The sequence below is a fragment of the Chelmon rostratus genome, chromosome 4 (genome assembly GCF_017976325.1).
Source record: "Chelmon rostratus isolate fCheRos1 chromosome 4, fCheRos1.pri, whole genome shotgun sequence".
NCBI classification, from domain to species: Eukaryota; Metazoa; Chordata; class Actinopteri; order Chaetodontiformes; family Chaetodontidae; genus Chelmon; species Chelmon rostratus.
This window is the reverse complement of record NC_055661.1, coordinates 11,094,733-11,111,562: the sequence shown is the minus strand read 5'-3', so window position 1 is coordinate 11,111,562 and position 16,830 is coordinate 11,094,733. Positions and strand designations below refer to the sequence as shown.

At 41.7% G+C, this 16,830-nt stretch overlaps 1 non-coding gene across 1 annotated transcript; it reads right to left on the bottom strand.

Moving 5' to 3' along the window:
- Positions 1 to 9,120: 9,120 nt before the first annotated feature.
- LOC121606041 lies at positions 9,121 to 9,226 on the bottom strand. Its single transcript, XR_006006815.1, has one exon. It is a non-coding gene; the product is annotated as a U6 spliceosomal RNA (small nuclear RNA).
- Between the last annotated feature and the right edge of the window lie 7,604 nt (positions 9,227 to 16,830).

Below are 16,830 nucleotides of genomic sequence, written 5' to 3'. Positions count from 1 at the left end.
ACACACTCTCACACAGACACACACACACACACACTCATGCAACCTGTCTGATTAAGGAAACCATGCAGTGACCTTGTCGATACGCCTCTCCCAACATATAAATCTACTCACTAGCTCACATCACAGTGTGGTCATGGTGAAGTATATTAGTAACCTGAAACCTGCACACATGAGTTTCTGTGGTGGCACTGAGGAAGATAGGGTTGGATTATATATTTGTCTTACAAATAGGGTCGACACTAAGTAGGCAGGTACTTCCACATATCTTACAACACGTCTGACTGTTTTGTTTGGTTTAAGTGTTCAAGCAGATGTGTTTCTGTGTCCGTGTCTGTTGTGTGTGCCTATATATAAAATACATTTAGATCAAATAAATTAAACTCATTTAGATCACAATATATGAATCTCATAACCCATGTTCTGCCTGCCCATCCAAATTTAAGCTCTAATGCAGATGTTTTTTTTTTAAATCCCATGTGTAGACTTAATATCAGATGTAGGTTCAACAAGGTGACACTGTAGCTAATTCAGATTCAGTGCAAAGAGATCTGTCTAGATTTATTAAGGTCCCGTACTAGTTTTCTATTAACTTTATTGATTTTTCCAACACCACTGACAAAACAGACCACAGCAGCAATCTTTAACTAGCACAAGAGTTAATGGTTTCCTCAAAGTAAATTACAAGCAGGTGAACTCATTTTAAACCTCAAGTAAATGCCCTAAAACACAATGTCATATTCTATTTTTGGCATCAGTGTCCTAGTTATAACTGACAACAACTAGCTTTACGGTTTCCACAGATGCAGTTTTGTCATCAAACTGTAGCATAAGCTAGTGTGCAGTTAGCTAACGTATTTGGTTGTAAAAGACTGCCACTAATTATGACAATTAGACACATAAATGATAGGAAAAGAGTTTGGCTCAGTTTGAGCTGGGAATAACATATGTCAGGCTTTAGCAGTGGTTTAAAGTATATATTCAAGTTGCAAGTAGCTGTAGTATGTAGCATAGCTGTTGATGCGGCTTATGTGACGCTAAGTCGATTTGTGAATTTGACTTTTGTGGACACTTTGGTCACAAAATCGTTAAACACAAATAGAGTTTTACCCTAAACCACAATTGTCACATTTTTTGTGTGTCCAAACATACTGGCACCAGAGTCCTAGTTGTAACTGACAACAACTAAGATTGACTGCAGGTTTAACAGGAGCAGTTTTCATCCAGTGCTAGCATAGGCTAGCATATGCAGCTGTAATAGACTGTCTCTACAATGATTTTTACCTGTGTGCGTAATTTGGTCACAACCTCTTTTCATTTGTCAGCAATACCTTGATTATAAATAATATGTTATTAACATTTTATGGGAAATGGGGGAAAAGAGGGATTTTTTTGTTATAGTACGACAGTTAGCTAGTAAGCTAGCTTACTTTGCTGTCCACTGTTTTGCTTTTGTGACTGTATTGGGCTATTGTTTAGAGTGATGTGGCTAAAAATTTCAATCTTTTTTTAATATTATGAAGAATTAATGTTGTTGGTGATGTATCTTAGTAGCCTCTAGATGCTTTGCCATTGTTCCATTTGAATTAACAGGCTTATTTCCAAAGATCCTTCATGCTCAACACGATAGGTTCGGCCATCCATGTGTTAATTACTGGGGGAGGTATGTAAGCACCACAAAAAATGTTTTTCACTTTTTACTGTAATGTGCTTAGCCAACTTTTTCTTTTCTTTTCTTTTCTTTTCTTTTCTTTTCTTTTCTTTTTTTCATTTCTTCGTGAATTTGTATGATGTCCACAATATTGCTCATACTTTACAACAATTCTGTGTTTTCTGAGCTTTGCTTTGCACAGATCAACACCTGTGTAGAGAGGCTGTAGGAAAATATGTGGTGGGAACTCGCACACTAACGAGAGGATGACAGCACACATAATAGAACACTTCCTGACCTTGCTCAAAATAGGTCAAGTCCAAATGAAAAAAATATTTTTGATCATATCATGATTTTAACACGAATTAGAAAGCTAGGTTTGACTTGACGGAGCAGATCTTTTAATGCGGGAGCTTGTTTATTACGTTTCTGTTCAAGTGTTAAAAGACGCTATTTTCAAACATGCAGACTTAGCATTTTGTTCTATAATCTTACGTAAGATAAACATCCACGGATCAGCTTCCTCAAGGCCATGGGAAGTGAGACTTACTAATGAAACTCGTCTGCTTCTTGACTGATGCTTCCTTCTGGGTGTTGGAGAGGCAGTTTGTATGTAGTGGATCATAATGTCCAACAAATGTGTACACACACACACACAGCACTATATGCCTGACGCACACACAAATGCCTTTTGTCAGAGAAGATTTGCTAAGAAAGACTTAATTATGGTAAAGGTTCCCTCTGTGGGATAAGGCCAGGGAAATGTTGTTTGTTTTGAGAAAAGGATTGTATGAGAAGAGATAAAGTCTGCTTTCCCATAATACTTTACTACATATGTCTGTGTCTAGTTCTTGTTTGGTATGTGAGTGTGTGTGAATGAGTGGGTGTTGCCTACATGTAGGTGTGCGGGTTTGCAAGTAAAAAGGATAATGAGACAAAGTGATTGACAGCAAGACAGAGTAAGACAGACAGAGTGTATTTATTGCATAACACAGTCATTTACTGTATGTCCTCCCACCCTCTTCCTCCCTTTTCTCAAAGCTTTTACTTCATTCACTTAAATTTAAATCCCTTCCTTGCTCTCCATCCATCCCACCAAATTGTATTATTTATGGTACATTCCTTCATTGTTGTTGCTATTGGACAGTTTTTGCATGATATCCCACTGTTGTTCTGTTCTGTGATTTCCACAGAAATTCCCCATTACACACATGGATGTTACAATGGAAAAAAAAGGAAGACACTAAAAGCGGATGTTGTGACAGAAATGAAAAATTGGAGTGACATCAGCAACAATGGTAAGAAGGATACAAGGAAGGGAATGGGAAAAGGGAAGGATGGAGAGATGAATGGAGTGGAGTTACCTCTCTTTCTACCCTTGTTTATTGTCTTCTACAGACCAATTGGCAGACAGACAATTATAGCCATTTGCCACCGTTCGATTGGTCCACTTAGCAGAGTACTAAAGAGGGGATGCTGTAATTACCCAGATAGAGAAAGTCATATGACCAGCCCATAGCCCAGTGTTACTGTTTTTCCCCAAAATAATGATTTATATTAACATCTATATGGTAATCAAATACAGCACAAAGACAGCCTGTGTAAAACACTTATTATAGTCATATAAAGTATATTGATCAGCCAATCTATCTATCTATTTCCGTTCTCTATCTATCTCTATGAAGTTATGTAGGTGTCAAGGGAGGTCATGTTGTTCATGTTGTTGGTCATGTGACTTTATCAGAATATGTACAATACAATACAATAGTCCCATAATGGTGACAATGGCAACCAAGGAAGGGCAAACCACAGTGAATTGGTACAAACAGGTTCCTTCTTCAATGTAAATGAGCCTTTCGAGGGTGCTGTAGGTCATAAGTCATGTCCTTGCTCAGCCACAGTTTGTTCTGGCTCTCTCACTCCTCAGGCTCCTCTCACCCTTTTTATTCTCTGTATCCTTCTTTCACCTTCTGACCCACTCACACACTCGCATGCCCGCACACACAGGTACACACAACGTTCTCGCAGCGTCTGTGTTCCTGGTCTGTGAAAAACAAAGCCTGAATGAACGCTTAATTACGCGATCAGCATTCGCAGTGGCTTTGAAGGGAGGAATGTGCCGACCAAATAGCCCCAGAGGCCAGAGCAAAGAGAGCGGCAGAGAAAGGTGCAAGGAACAATGAAATGAGATGGGCAGAGAGCACTCTGGCCAGATCCAGCTAGATCTGAACCCGACGGATGGACAGAAGCTTCGTCTGTCCTTATCTGTGATTTCCATTATCAGCCAATTACGAGTGAAGAGCGATTGCAGTCTGTCTTAACTTTTCAGGAGCCAGATGTCCTAAATTCTCATTCTATAAGGCCTGCAGCATAATTTAGGCTGAATGAAATGTCACTCAATACTTTTTTTACACTTTTCCTTGATGTCTGCTGTTCACCGTTCTTCCCTTTTTCATTATTTACAAACAAACTCCTGATAAAAATAGCCAAGGAACAAAGAAATGTGTTCATCGCTGCTTCATTTTGACTGATGTCTGAGTGGGTGAGAGAGAGAATGAGGACAATTGTGCACACAAATGCTGGTATTTGTGTGGTTACCCATGCCCACACTGTACAGAGTGTGTTTATGACCCAGAGTGGGAGAGAGTGAGAGAATGGAGAGAGATTACCAAGAATATGTTGGTGTGTATGTGCACAACCAGTGAGCCTCATTGGCCAGATGAGTTGTGTTCACTACAAAAGAGGGACTTTAGTGAGATGAGAGGCAGTAAGCCCGGGGATTAGGTCTGTTGGGCAACAGAGCACCAGGCCCCAAGGCGGGCTTTCTGGTTGGTTTACTGGAGGGATGGAGCCCATGTGTCATGCGGATCATGTTTGGGAGACAGAGGGGCTGGTGTTTGTGTGCTATAGTCATGTCTGTCTCGTGAGCCTGCACTCAGCAGACAGTCATTTGCAATTTACCGGTAATAGAAAACTGCAACAGGATGCAGGGGGATAGTACAAAATTCTGGACCATGTACACAGGCATTCTCTATGGGCCCCTCCCTGCATCTACGGCTATTCATTAATATCTTTGTGGGCTCTCCTCACATTAAGACACACACACACACACACTCACATAGGCAAGAAACAGCTTTATGTGGTTCTCCTGGCTTGTAGAAATGGCATATGCAGAGGGGTAATCTCACAAAATGATCATAAACAAATGTAAAACAGGTCATTAAGAAGATACTCACCTTTTCTAACACTGAAAGATGAAGATGTGACAGAGGCAGACAGCGGCAGGAGAAAGTTATGAGTGTGAAACTGTATTGCGGTGTCTCACTCTTTCCTTCCTGTCTTTACATCAGCTGTCTTCCTTCTGAGAGGCTTTTGTGCGCAACTTGTTCACAGTGAGGGACTCTATCACTTAGAAAAATAACACAGCATTTATTTAACTAAATCCATTTCCACCGCTGTTTTATTGTGTAAAATTCAACATTGCACTCTCATTGATCTCTCTTTAGAGCTCCTCCTCTTCTCCACGATGATGCCATAGCTTTGTCTTATGTGTTATTATCTTTATTTTACAACCAATATCTCATTTGAATTATAATAAAGGGAAAATAAGTGTAATTTTACGTATCTAGAAGTCCTTGGTGGTCAAAAGAAAGGTGTATATGGTTGACAAATAATTTGCAAGTGCCCATAGCTGGCTGGTGTTAGATCACTGTCGCTTTTCCCTTCCAAGCCTGAAAAATAATGAAATCCTCTGGGAAAATGAATTTCATGCTGTTCTTTGAAGAAAAGAAGCTTCTTTCCTCTCCCCTCTATTTCCCTGTTTTTGTCTGTGAGGAGGCTGCCATCCATTTACCTGTGAACGATCAAACCTGTGTCATACACACTGAAAAAAAATCTTCTCATCATCTCTGTGAAACTTTCATTTCATTTTCACAGTGGCGTAACAATGCAGCAACAGTGCAGTGAGTAGGGAAAGACAGCGGGCCTACAACTGTGACTACATTTCCCGCCTTCCTCTCCTTGCTGTATTATCCAACAGCTCAGGTAGATGAAGGAGAATGTGAGTGTGACAAATGCCAGTTTGTCAAAACTGGTTCAGATTCGTTGTGCGTGGACAAGGAAGTTATGCAACTCTGATGTTGAGTTCATAGGACTATTTGAGTTTGTCAAGTCTGGTAATTCTTTCAAAATGCTGCCTTGGGCGCGTGTATTCCTGTCAAGCTACAAAACCTTGCCAGAACGTAGAACAAGCATAACTGGGACTGCAGCATTTTTGGTATGAACAAGTAAAACAGAAAGTGATGCCGTGTTTTTCACCAGTTCCTACATTAACAGCCAATGGAGGGCAAGGTCTACACTGTCTATTCTAAACAGCAATAGGGGATTAATAAAAAACGAGGGCGAAGTACATACAGGAAAGTTTTATACGTGTAGATTCCATAATATGAAAACCAGCCAAACAGGCTGATAACCTGTGACGTCAGTGCGAGTTGTCGAGCTGGTGCAATGACAACGGAAGAGCCATGCCCATTAGTCCACTGAGTATTGATTCATTGCCTTTGGACGGAGCTGCGTTAGCCTTGGTGGTTGCCTTGGGACAGTGTTAAGTCAGTGAACAAATAACCTGTTTGTACAAACTGTTGAAATTCTACAGCAGTTATTCTAAAATAAACGTATTAGGTAGAACAGTGTTTGAACAGATAATTAGGGAGAGAGGATGCTGAATAAAAACAGAATATCTTGCTTAATGATAACTGATTATACTATCCCTTTAACCATTTACACTTTTATATTCAAAAGGTTATGAAGGTTTATTTAAATGTTTACCTGTTGAACTGGGTTGTGATGTGGAAACAAATGTACCACCTTCTACTGAACTCAAAGTTCAGCTGTGTTTGTCCACACCTGATAATCACTTCACTTTGGCGGAATAATTCTGGCGTTTACCTTGAAAACAAGCTATGCTGTAGCCCCCGTGTGTGTGTATCTGTATCTGTATCAGAGAAACATATTCTACTCTCTGTCTCCAGTATATTTCAAGGGAAGGATTGTGGATACGCAGTATTTCAACATATCTACCTTTGCAGATTGCTTTTGGATGAGTGAATCACATTGCGAGCTTGCCCACATAGTAAAGAGGAATGACACTTGATGTGAGATTATTGTGTGGGTGAGTGGGTTAATAATCCCTTTATTATTTTATTCCCTGTATGGTCTTGCAAGGAACAGGACTTGTCATTTCAGCATGGAAAAGACATGATTTATTTACGTCGAGAGACGTGTTGTGTAATCACTGCCTGCATGCTAGATGTGCCGTGGTGCGTTTTCAGAAAAGCTTTAGCCTCTCTATTTGTTTGGCATGCAAAATTCTCGTCAGCAGACGCTCCCATCCTTCGTCATTTGAGTGTATGTACATTGGCAAGGCCTGGATTCTTATTTGAATGTTTCCGTGGAACTTCCCACCCACATCCTCCAGTAAAGAGCTTGTGAAATTACCTTTGAATGCCAGACACTTCACTTGTCAGTGCCAATCCCTTTACAAAGCCGTGTATTTTGACATATGGCAATGAATTCCATGTGCTGTCTTTACCTTCACTTGTCTATTATTATTAAATTATATCATTATGTCATGGTAATTATGTTCCAGTCTGTCTTAAATTGCCCTGATCACACTTGTTCAGTTTTTTAAGGCCAGCAACAACATCAACGACTCATCTGTGTTGTACTAGCTCCACCTAGAGCCAAATAGACTAATTGTTTGCAGTTGACAGTGATTGAGGGGAGTGAAGTGCAAAGAAGTGCAAAAAATGTTTGCAGAGAAATTGGCTCCTGAAAACACATTAAATGAATAAAATGACAAGAAGTTTATAAATTCACATGTTATCTAATGGCCTGGACAATCAACTTACAAACCAATGCCTCACATATAATCAATTACCAGGCAGTTCTATCAGTTCCAAACAAAGATCTCTTACTGACCAAGAAATAATTCCATGTCCTCACTCTCACTTTCTCCCAGATTCTCCTTTATTTTTGCTTTCCTGTCTTTCCTACTTTTTGAAGAATATCCTTAATACACTTTGTGCTATTTTCTTTGCCTTCAAGTATACTGAAGTGTACTCATGTAGTCCTTGAGTACCTCTTGCGCAATACTTGAGCATACTTGAAGTGGAAATGGTTGCTAAATTGGCACAACTTTTTACAAACTTTAAGTGAACTGAAGTCAGTGAAAATGATGATTCATGAGCATTCAAAACACACTTACAAGTACAATTGTATTATATCACTAACGTATTGGGAATATACTGACTGAAGTGAAATTAAAGTACACCTTAATTAAGCATGCTCATAGTGTTTTACAAAGGACTTGAAAATAAGTATACTTTTCATGAGTACACTTCATTGCTATTAGAAGTATGTGCAAATTAGTACACATTTGAAAAGTACACTTACAATAAAGTGCACTTTTTATAAGTACTTTGAAATACCACTTTAAGTATCACAGAATATTATTTTTTAATACATGTATGTAGCATCTAATTAGAAATACACCTTTGACAAACATACTTTAAATTAAGCACAAAGTAAAAGTATACTTCCTGAACGTCCTGATGTGCAGGAACAGTATCTCAGACCTCTCTGTGTAATTTCCCATACACACAAGAACCCTGTAATCCGAATACATTTGATCATTGAATTAACATCCACCATAGATTGAAGTACAATGTTAAATTAAACAGTTTCCCAGCTGAAGAGGCCTTTTTCATGTTGACACTGGGACATGTGACAACATGAAAATGATAAAATTAGCAATGCCCAAATGACATTTATCTGCCTTGGTTTCAGGGTGGTGCCATAAACCTACTTCACAGCAGACATTTTGACTTTCCACAGCAGCAAAGGCACCAGTGTTACCAGTAGCATTGAGTCATGCCAGTGAGCCAATGTGGATAATGGAGCGGATCTTGTTAATAACACCTGTGCTTTTCCTGTTATCAGGTCCGTGGCAACACGGAGCTGCTGCTTGATTATCCCTGTCTCACACAGAAGTTCACCACTTCAAAGTTTGCTGAATCTTAGTCTTCACGACAGTTCGACGTTAATTAGCCAGCTAATGATCACCATCTTCATATTGTCACTGTTTCTCAAAAAACAACGCAAGCGGCAGCAAGTGCGTTACTGGCAGTAAACCAATCAACATTGCGCATTTCTGACCGTAGATCTTAGCTGATCGTAAAGTAAGTAGTGCAAAAATACTAAAGTGTTATGTGATAAATGTTAAAGCCGACAATGCAAGTACTAAAACAAACACACACACCTGAGAAACAGGACAAAACGATGAGACGCGGAGACGCGGCTTGCCTTTGCAGAGTCCCTGGAGTCATTTACGGTCTCACACTGCCCTCTGCTGTCGAAAAACTGCTAATGCTGAATCAAAATGCATGACTGCATGTCTAACCCTCACACATAAAGAAAATGAGGAACGCTTCACGAATTTGCGTGTCATCCTTGCGCAGGGGCCATGCTAATCTTCTCTGTATCGTTCCAATTTTAGTATATGTGCTACCGGAGTAACACGACATCATCCTGGTCACGTGCCTTTTATAAAGGGGGTCTGTCCCAGGACATCCCCGACTTATGGGGCATCTCACACACTGTGTGTAAGGGCCTAAACTGCTCCTAAATGGCTTTAATCAAGGGGCAGCACAACACTATATACACATATGGGTTCTGTGCTGTGACCCCCCTATAGTGACCAACAGGACATGATCTGACCCGGTCTGACCCGCTCTCGGCCCGTCTGCCCAGCTGAGGAGTTCAGAGGGCTGATGGGAATTATTGCAATGAGCCTTTACGTCAGGCGGCCAGGATCGGTGTGCTGAAGGCGGGAGTTTTACCCACAGCTCCTCCTCCTCCTGCGTTCCTCCCAGAGGACCTTCAACCCCCCACAAGCCCCTGCCAGAGCACCAACAACTGCTGTCTACCCCCCTAGGACAAAGAGAGAGAGACACAGAGAGAGACAGGGCTTGGGGGAGGAAAACAGAGACACACAGGCTGCACCATGTGACCGGTTCTTTCGCCTGGTGTGTGTGTGTGTTCACCAAGAAATCAGAAGCAGGGGAAATAAGACTGTGTGCATAACTGAAGCGTCATGTGTTCATTATCATGTTTTGTTGCTGCAGGGTAGCTGATGTGATCACACACGGTGCGTGAGTGAAATGGATTCACACTCTGACAACTTGGATTTCTCTCTGCTCTTATCACAGAACCTCCCAGTCGTGAGACGGACATTACGACAGGACTACCAGCTAAATTCTCCACAACCTAGCAGGGTTTTGTCACTATACCCCACACTGTCAGGGCCGAAGAGGCACAAAGGCAGGAATATCTCACCTCATTCAAACTACCAGTGTTCACAACACAGCATTTCAGAGTCAAGATATGTTTGTTACACAGCCAGGGCTGTTTCTTGTTCATTGATTAAAGTCATTGAATTCTTCTTTATTTCCTCATTTGTTCTGGCAATGCTTGTTTCTTGCTGCCTCCAACTTCCTCCTTTTCTTCTGTTTCATAACAAATCAATGCAGTTTCACAAACTCACCACCAGGGGTCAGCCTATTACCAGTCTGTGGAGCGAGGGGCGCTGCTGAAGTCTTCAGCCCCACTGCAGAACATGGAAACACGTCAAACATCCTACAGCCTGAAGCCCTTATTCTTATTGAACAAGCGAATAATCACAAACATAAACAATTTCGAAAAAAGAACAGAATAACATACTGATGATCATAATTATATAATAAACACCGTATCGTTGATAAAAATTACTAATGATAAAAAAAACTTGCAACGTTTCTCCTCCTTCTTCCTCACCTCCAGCTCCTCCTCCTGCTCTCTGGTTCTCTATTACACTTTATGCTAATATACCGTTTAGCTAATGTCCCCTGCTTACCGACACACTTGCGCAAATTACAACAGTCGCATGTTTTACTTGGTGACGTTTCCGAAACTTTTACAACGGTTTCTAATGTTCACTCTTATTTATCTCTTCTCATCATTAGGGACACGGGGCAACGTCCCGAGTCACTTATTACTATCCCGCGCGTTTCTTCTTCTTCTTATTAGGGACACGGGGCATGCTCCGAGTCACTGGCTCCTACAGCTATGAAATAGCTGCAGGAGCCAGTGACTCGGGGGCCCCGTGTCCCTAATGATGAGAAGAGATAAATAAGAGTGAACATTAGAGAGGCACAAAGGCAGGAATATCTCACCTCATTCAGGAATATCTCACCTCATTCAAACTACCAGTGTTCACAACACAGCATTTCAGAGTCAAGATATGTTTGTTACACAGCCAGGGCTGTTTCTTGTTCATTGATTAAAGTCATTGAATTCTTCTTTATTTCCTCATTTGTTCTGGCAATGCTTGTTTCTTGCTGCCTCCAACTTCCTCCTTTTCTTCTGTTTCATAACAAATCAATGCAGTTTCACAAACTCACCACCAGGGGTGAGTTTCTTCCGTTTCTTCTTATTAGGGACACGGGGCACGCTCCGAGTCACTGGCTCCTGCAGCTATTTCATAGCTGTAGGAGCTGCTATTTCATAGCTGTAGGAGCTGTAGGAGCCACTTATTACTATCCCGCGCGTTTCTTCTTATTAGGGACACGGGGCACGCTCCGAGGTTCGCAGTTCGCAGTTTTTCGCGTCGTAAGACGCGAAAAACTGCGATAAATTTCCCATAAGAAATGAATGGGAACGTCCTCAAATTTCAGCCTTTTTCAATTGTCCGCTGCTTCGCCATACTTTCTCCTAGAGACTTCGTTCAAACTTTAAAACGTAGATAATTTTGTCGGCTCGAAATGTCCCTCGGCACATTTTGATATCTCTTACGGTTTTCGAGCTATGACCATCGAAGGCCGACGTAAGACGTGAACAACTGCGATAAATTTCCCATAAGAAATGAATGGGGAAATTTCCTCAAATTTCAGCCTTTTTCAATTGTCCGCAGCTCGGCCATACTTTCTCCTAGAGACTTCATTCAAAGTTTAAAACGTAGATAAATTTGTCAGCTCAAAATGAACACCGGCACATTTTTTGATATCTCTTACGGTTTTCGAGCTATGACCATCTGAAGACCATCAAGTTTCTCACAAAAATGCTCAGAATTTCTCCCTCTACAGTGGGTGATGTCATAAGTTAGAGTGAGACAGCCGGTGAGAAATCACCTGAAATGTGTTTCTAAAATTGCCGTAAAATCCAAACGGTGAATAGGAGACACATAATTTTGGGATCTTTTGTAGACAAACTTGTCCTCTTTCATGTGATGTCCTCGAAAAAGCCGAGAGACGTACTGAATTTAAATAGTGAGACTCTGTGTGCAGCCAACTCCCTCCTGCTCTCCCATTGACTCCAATGTAAAAATTCAGAGCTGTTTTGGAAGAAAAGCAGAAATGCCTCCTGTCTTTAGATCGCCATAAAACGAAAAGTTGTTGTGTCAGGAATAAAACGAGGAGATGGTCGGACTCAGGAAGTTCTCGGGAGTCCGATGATCTATAGTACACTCTGATACGAGGTACGGTTCTCTCACCAGAGGATTTAGTTCGGGAGGTTCGCCGAACCCAAATCTCACTGCATACAATACAAACTCCTGTTCTCTGAGTCGCAGAGTCTTTTTAAGTCGACCATTTTGTCATTTTTCTAAACAATATCTGGACATAAAACACACGTACATCTGGCCCAGACTTGTCCGCATCTCACAGTGTAATCGGTTTTTTGATAGCAGCTACGGTTTTGACACAATCGCAAGTTGTTCGGAAGAAACCGACAGCGAAAAAGCCGCTTTTCAAGGGAAGAGTTTAACAGGTGCAACTGTCATTTACACACACACCGGTCAATAACCCACGCACACACATCTGCAGGACAACAAGCCTGAGAATGATTATCTTAACGAGCTCAGTCAAAACAAGGGCATTGTTTGAAAACAATCTCCGTCCAACAAGCAGTTAAACTCAGCTTCAGAAAGCTCTTTGCCAAAGAGGTTGAGACAGTAGTCACACAAATGCACACACAAAAAGGGCTAACCAACAGCTAAAAAGTGATTAAAAACAAGCACGTCAAAACTGAACAGGAACAGGTAAACAGTGGGAGAGGTGCAGAGGTAATTATCAGCAGGTGGGGCAGAAGTTACACACGCACACACGCACACACACACACACACATTCAGACACACATATACCAGACACATCTCCATGTAGGAGCTGGTTGGGCTGCTTGTGTAGTTCAAGCAGACACACACACACAAACAGACGAAGACACACACATACGCAGTCACACACAATGACAGATACATAAACACACACACACACAGACAAATGCATAATGAAAACCCCATCCCCCCGCCCCCTTGTTAACGCCGTTAGCTCTATTAGCTCTGTTAGCACAGTTAGCTCTGTTAGTGTTAGCGCCGTTTTTCGTGTCGTTAGACGCGAAAAACTGCGATAAATTTCCCATAAGAAATGAATGGGACGGGCGAAAAAAACAAGATTGAAATTGGAGTTTTTCAAACATCTGTAGCTCAGGCATACATTCACCGAGAGACTTCATTTTAACTTTAAAATGTAGACCCAAGTCTGGTCTATTGGTGTGTTCATCCACATTTTGATTGGTCCTATAGTTTTTGATCAGTCACTGTTCAATGACAGTGATCGTTTGGAGGGAAATTTTGAGATTATAATGGGTGTGTATTGCGCGGAATGTTCGTGCTAGAGTGCGTGCTAGAGTGGCACAGAGTCTAAAAACGATCTGAAAATCTTCTCTTTTTCTCGTCGCTACGGCCACAAATTACACTCTACACGCATAATTTTGGGATCAGTTTGTAGACAAACTTGTCCTCTTTCGTGTGATGTCCTCGAAAAAGCCGAGAGACTTACTGAATTTAAATAGTGAGACTTTTTGTGCAGCCAGCGCCCTCCTGTTCTCCCATTAAGTCCCATGTTAAAATTCAGAGCTGTTTTGTGAGCAAAGCAGAAATGCCTCCTGTCTTTACATCGCCATAAAACGAAAAGTTGTTGTCTCAGGAATAAAACGAGGAGATGGTCGGACTCAGGAAGGTCTCGGGAGTCCAGTGATCTATAGTACACTCTGATACGAGGTACGGTTCTCTCACCAGAGGATTTAGTTCAGGAGGTTCGCCGAACCCAAATCTCACTGCATACAATACAAACTCCTGTTCTCTGAGTCGCAGCCTGCCGGACAGTGTCTTTTTAAGTCGACCATTTTGTCATTTTTCTAAAGAATATCTGGACATAAAACACACGTACATCTGGCCCAGACTTGTCCGCATCTCACAGTGTAATCGGTTTTTTGATAGCAGCTACGGTTTTGTCACAATCGCAAGTTGTTCGGAAGAAACCGACAGCGAAAAAGCCGCTTTTCAAGGGAAGAGTTTAACAGGTGCAACTGTCATTTACACACACACCGGTCAATAACCCACGCACACACATCTGCAGGACAACAAGCCTGAGAATGATTATCTTAATGAGCTCAGTCAAAACAAGGGCATTGTTTGAAAACAATCTCCGTCCAACAAGCAGTTAAACTCAGCTTCAGAAAGCTCTTTGCCAAAGAGGTTGAGACAGTAGTCACACAAATGCACACACAAAAAGGGCTAACCAACAGCTAAAAAGTGATTAAAAACAGCACGTCAAAACTGAACAGGAACAGGTAAAAAGTGGGAGAGGTAGAGAGGTAATTATCAGCAGGTGGGGCAGAAGTTACACAGGCACACACGCACACACACACACACACATTCAGACACATATATACCATACACATCTCCATGTAGGAGCTGGTTGGGCTGCTTGTGTAGTTCAAGCAGACACACACACACACAAACAGACGAAGACACACACACAGGTAAACAGTGGAAGAGGTGCAGAGGTAATTATCAGGAGGTGGGGCAGAAGTTACACACGCACACACACACACACACACACATTCAGACACACATATACCAGACACATCTCCATGTAGGAGCTGGTTGGGCTGCTTGTGTAGTTCAAGCAGACACACACACAAACAGACGAAGACACACACATACGCAGTCACACACAATGACAGATACACAAACACACACACACACAGACAAATGCATAATGAAAACCCCATCCCCCCGCCCCCTTGTTAACGCCGTTAGCTCTATTAGCTCTGTTAGCACAGTTAGCTCTGTTAGCGTTAGCGCCGTTAGCTCTATTTGCACCTTTAGCTGTTAGCTCCGTTAGTGTTAGCTCTGTTAGCTCCGTTAGCATTAGCTCCATTCATGTTTATTGATTCAGTTCATTAATTCATGTTAACAGAGACATGAAGCAGAGGAGAAAGCCACAGAAACACAGCTGGGACCAGTTCATTAATCAGGGACTGACTACCTGATATCTGCTGTTTTCTCAAATTGCAGCCTTTTTCAATTGTCCGCTGCTTCGCCATAGTTTCTCCTAGAGACTTCATTCAAACTTTAAAACGTAGATAATTTTGTCGGCTTAAACACACCCCGTGTCCCTTTCAAAATTTCCCAGAGGGAATTTTCTAGTTTTTCATCCTCCTCCAAGTTTTCGTCCCTTAACTCGCCCCGCAGCTTTGAGAAAACCCTTGCAAATTATATATCAAAACGTGCGTATTGTTCGGGATCGGTGTGCTATTACTTTTCTCAAATTTATCGCAGTTTTTTGCGTCGTAAGACGCGAAAAACTGCGATAAATTTCCCATAAGAAATGAATGGGACGGGCGAAAAAAACAAGATTGAAATTGGAGTTTTTCAAACATCTGTAGCTCAGGCATACATTCACCGAGAGACTTCATTTCAACTTTAAAATGTAGACCCAAGTCTGGTCTATTGGTGTGTTCATCCACATTTTGATTGGTCCTATAGTTTTTGATCAGTCACTGTTCAATGACAGTGATCGTTTGGAGGGAAATTTTGAGATTATAATGGGTGTGTATTGCGCGGAATGTTCGTGCTAGAGTGCGTGCTAGAGTGGCACAGAGTCTAAAAACGATCTGAAAATCTTCTCTTTTTCTCGTCGCTACGGCCACAAATTACACTCTACACGCATAATTTTGGGATCAGTTTGTAGACAAACTTGTCCTCTTTCGTGTGATGTCCTCGAAAAAGCCGAGAGACTTACTGAATTTAAATAGTGAGACTTTTTGTGCAGCCAGCTCCCTCCTGCTCTCCCATTAAGTCCCATGTTAAAATTCAGAGCTGTTTTGTGAGCAAAGCAGAAATGCCTCCTGTCTTTACATCGCCATAAAACGAAAAGTTGTTGTCTCAGGAATAAAACGAGGAGATGGTCGGACTCAGGAAGTTCTCGGGAGTCCGATGATCTATAGTACACTCTGATACAAGGTACGGTTCTCTCACCAGAGGATTTAGTTCAGGAGGTTCGCCGAACCCAAATCTCACTGCATACAATACAAACTCCTGTTCTCTGAGTCGCAGAGTCTTTTTAAGTCGACCATTTTGTCATTTTTCTAAAGAATATCTGGACATAAAACACACGTACATCTGGCCCAGACTTGTCCGCATCTCACAGTGTAATCGGTTTTTTGATAGCAGCTACGGTTTTGACACAATCGCAAGTTGTTCGGAAGAAACCGACAGCGAAAAAGCCGCTTTTCAAGGGAAGAGTTTAACAGGTGCAACTGTCATTTACACACACACCGGTCAATAACCCACGCACACACATCTGCAGGACAACCAGCCTGAGAGTGATTATCTTAACGAGCTCAGTCAAAACAAGGGCATTGTTTGAAAACAATCTCCGTCCAACAAACAGTTAAACTCAGCTTCAGAAAGCAGTTTCGCAAAAAGGTTGAGACAGTAGTCACACAAACACACACACAAAAAGGGCTAACCAACAGCTAAAAAGTGATTAAAAACAGCACGTCAAAACTGAACAGGAACAGGTAAACAGTGGGAGAGGTGCAGAGGTAATTATCAGCAGGTGGGGCAGAAGTTACACAGGCACACACGCACGCACACACACACACACACACACATTCAGACACACATATACCATACACATCTCCATGTAGGAGCAGGTTGGGCTGCTTGTGTAGTTCAAGCAGACACACACACACAAACAGACGAAGACACACACATATGCAGTCACACACAATGACAGATACAT